Consider the following 4,622-nt stretch of genomic DNA (forward strand, 5'->3'; position numbering starts at 1 on the left):
AAATCTGGCGGTCGGACGTTTTTAAAATAAAAGCCCCACGTGCATAGTAAGCGAAATGTACACTTAAAAATAACTAAGGGAGGAAAATTATCATTGTTGTCTTACTAGAAAACGTTGTTGCTTTTCAACTGTCTGAGGCGTGCATATTAATTATGGCGCTTTTTTTATGATCTCAGAGCTTGATGAAGTAGCTGCTTGTCTGGTCCGGATGAACAACCCAAATTAGACATACATGCAAATGTGCAGGGGATGACCCGTGAGGCTCGTCAAAGTTCGTTTTGTCTTTTGATTGGCCCGTTGTCCACTGTGGTTTTATACTCGTGGAATTTACATGAGAATATATGTGTCTGAGGCTCACATATAGCCTATCTTTCTACTATGCCTTAGTATACCCAGGTTTTCATTATAAGGGCACCTTTAAATTATTGAAAAAAAATTGTGAGATGCTAACGATCTAATTGGATTCAGTGATCTATGCTAAGCTAAGCTAAAAGTGCAGACAGACCCAGAAAGCAGCTAAATAAAAAATATATAATAAATTAAACTTTGTAAAACTTCCCTTTTTCAAAAAGAGTGTTCCTTTAATAGCTAAAAAATGACAATGAAAACATTTTAGTTGAGTTTTTATAGAAGCGAAAATAAATTTGAATAGTTCAAAAATCATTCAAATAGAGCAAATTAAAGTTTAGCTAATCAGATTATAAGACCATTACCAATAAACCTCAACACCGCCACTATAGAGTGCTGAACAATGTAAAACTATTTTGAAATCAGCATCATTCATTCATTTTTATTTCAGCTTAGCCCCTTTATTAACTAAAGTAGAATGAATCAGCAACTTATCCAGCATATGTTACACGCAGCAAATGTCCTTCCAGCCACAACCCATCACTGAAAAACACCATACACAATCATTCACACACACTACAGACAATTTAGCTCACCCAATTCATATAGCATGTTTTTGGACTTGTGGGGGAAACCCGAGCACCTGAAAGAAAACCTACAACAACACGGGGAGAACATGCAAACTCCACACAGAAATGCCAACTGACCCAGCCGAGGCTCGAACCAGTGACCTTCTTGTAATTAGCATCATCATTAGAATAAATTTTTTAGGGTTAAAAAAAAGCTTGGTGACAGTACTTGAGATAAGTTTTCATAAGCAAAATGAGGTCAAATATTATTTGAAAAGCTTTTGTAGAATTACTGACTGCTGCTCCTAGACAACACCAAAAAAAAAAATCACATTTTAAACTTGATTAGAGAGAGAATTTAGCTTGAGCATCAATGGAATCCTAAAATGTTCTTCGAGCTCCAGGGGTTTAAGGATCTTCGCTCACGTCTGGCACACTCCAGCAGTAAGAATAACCCGATGGAAATCTGAGCTCATCTTCCTATTTGTGAGGCTCCCAAATGCAATTCAAATGCCACAGCAACACGTCGAGCTTACATTTAAAAATATTCCTCTGAAATGTTAAAGTTGAACCACATTTGTAACCCTGGATAAAAAACCAGATGTTCAGAAATAGCGAAAAATACATGATATGGGCCAAAATATAGATTTTTATACCAAAAACCATTCAATTTTCAAAAAACCTAAAGTAAATTTAACATACCAAATTGGAATCATTAGTAAGTCGTATATCTTTTTTCAGCCATCCCTATTTCTATCATTAGCCAGAAATAAGTCAAGAGAGTTCATCGAGTTCTACCTGAGCTCAAACTCCCCATCCTGTTAATGTTAGGGAGCTCAGGGCTCTCTCCCAAGACATCATGCCAAACAAGCTTATTAATAATCGTCAGCTAAGTGTGAACTCTTAAAATAAAGCATATGATGTTCTTACCGGAAAAACAACGACAGCAAACTGAGATTAAAGTATTTGTTACAATATAGTCTGTGATGTGGAAGTGGAACCTTGAACTGGCAATGTGCTGTCTTACAATAGCATTTAACACTCACATACTTGGATCGTCATCATCAAACCGTCAACATTAGTGGCGGGAAAAATGGCAGGGGTAGGCCAGTTATACTTTGCCACACGGCAACTTGGCATCCTATGGAATGCCTAGGCCAGGGGTGTCCAAACTCCGTCCTGGAGGGCCGGTGTCCTGCATGGTTTAGCTCCAAGTTCCTTTAACACACCTGCCTGAAAGTTTTTACTACACCTGGAAAGAGCTTGATTAGCTGGTTCAGATGTGTTTGATTGGGGTTAGAACTAAATGTGCTGTCTTACAATAACGTAGTTCGATCGCCATCATCAAACCGTCAACATTAGTGGCGGGAAAAATGGCGGGGGTAGGCCAGTTATACTTTGCCACACCGCAAATCGGCATCCTATAGAACGCCTAGGCCAGGGGTGTCCAAACTTGGTCCTGAAGGGCCGGTGTCCTGGAGAGTTTAGCTCCAACCCTAATAAAACACACCTGAAACAGCCAATCAAGCTCCTACTAGATATCCTAGCAACATCCTGGCAGGTGTGGTGAAGCAAGTTGGAGATAAACTCAGCAGGACATCAGCCCTCCAGGAGTTTGGACACATCTGGCCTAGGCCATGGTTTAGCTCCAACTTTCTCCATCACACCTGCCTGGAAGTTTCTAGTACATCTGGAAAGAGCTTGATTAGCTAATTTATGTGCGTTTCATTGGGGTTAGAACTAGAATGTGCAGGAAACCAGCCTTCCAAGACTGAGTTTGGACACCTCTGACCTATGCAATGTATAAAGCAGCAATCATTTCCTACTTTGACGTTCAATTTTAGACATTCCCTAGGCGTTCTATATGCCAGTAACATACATTAAAAGGAAAGCATTTCATTCAGCTTTCAGATAATGCATAAATCTTTAGAATTTCCTAACACTAATGACTGTGTTTTGTGCGCCATTTGATCAAATTAAGTGTAACACAGGCTGAATACATGCATAAATCACCTGTAGGACACACTCCTCCTGTCCTAATGTACCCAACATTTTGTTAGAAACAGTCATATCAGGGTTTCTACTTGTTCTATCTAGTCAAATTTAAGACTTTAAGACCTTTTTAAGACCATAATGAATGAAATTTCAGACTTATACAAGGTTAAATGTTAAAGATTTTTAAATGGCCAAGTTAAAACCTTAAAAAAACAAATGTTATTGTAAGGAAGATAATTAAACCATATTAATAAGTCAATATAGTTAATAAATGTTCCATTTAAACCTTTATTGAAATATGTTGATAGTGATTTGATGGGTGTTGGCCCAATTGGGTATAGCTTTACATGGGAAAATTCAGACCGGTTTATAATTACTTAAGACCTACAACACAATATTTCAGTAAATCTAAGAACTTTTAAGGCCTAAAATTAGTGTTTTTGTAATTTAAGACATTTTAACACCCCGCTGAAAATGTTGAAAATGTTGCGCACTTCTTATCAAATTCATACAACAATGGAAGATCAAGTTGCGTGTGGTGTGGCTTTGCTCTATTTATCCAATATGTGTCCATATGTCTGAAATATCCTGAAGCAGCAGTACTGTTTTGTACTGTCACATCGCGTGAGATTCCCGCTTTTTTAAGATAAATTTGTATATCACTAATGAACATCAGTAACTCGCCAGTAACTTATTTAATGTATGTTTCTGTAGGAAAAAATGTTAAATAATTGGAAATCGGGCGACCGCAATAATCAAACCCTTGGGAACAACTGTGGTCGGAACCAAAGTTCACAGGTCTGTGTTCTCTGAACTGCTATCAAGCGGTGGACGTCTTCATTCTGATTGCTTGCCGCCGAACCGCGTCATAGCTCATTACCATAAAGTTGACTTCATTTCAACTCTCATTGACGCTTATCGCCGCCTATCGTCGCCGGCTCTCATTAAAAATTAATGACTTCTGGCTACTTTGACGCTCTCGCCGCTTTCGGTGTGAACGTACGGTTACTTGGTATACTTGAAACATCCAGGCAGGTGTGGTGAGGCTAGTTGGAGTTAAATCCTGCAGGGACACCGGCCCTCCAGGACCGAGATTGGTGACCCCTGCTTTACTTGTTTGTTTCTATGTTTGCTTATTGACCTTATTTTTCAATGGGGAAGTGCGCTCGTTTTTGCGATTGTTTTAGAACTTCCTAGTCATTTCTCCCATAGACGACTGAATCGCAACCATAAACGTCTGAAAACGGTCAAACTACTCACTCCACAAACAAGTGTTTGCATGACTATACAGAGAAAGTAGAATAAAATAATAATAAAATATCAGTTTGCAAAACCAAGCAGCAAAACGAGCAATTTTTTTTGTCTAAAAAAGGATGGAAGTGAATGATACTGGAAGTCAAGAGCCAAAATTATTCAAATGGCTGCGCTCACTTGTACTCGGAGAATAAGCTGAATATAACTACTATTTTCAACACTTCATTTTTGCATCTTGTTTAAATACACTGAACAGCAGCTACGCTAATTATTTTTTACCCTTAAGTCCATCTGGGGATACTCATCCAGAGGCCCCCAGAGATTATACAGCGCCATTGATGCAATGCAAGACCTGTGAAGAAATGATACCATGGTCTCCATAATCCTGGACCAGGCCGTATCCTGAGCAGATGCTGTGGTGGTCATAATAAAATAACACCACAATACTCTAAGAAG

Source organism: Danio rerio, chromosome 3 (genome assembly GCF_049306965.1).
Source record: "Danio rerio strain Tuebingen ecotype United States chromosome 3, GRCz12tu, whole genome shotgun sequence".
Taxonomy (NCBI): domain Eukaryota; kingdom Metazoa; phylum Chordata; class Actinopteri; order Cypriniformes; family Danionidae; genus Danio; species Danio rerio.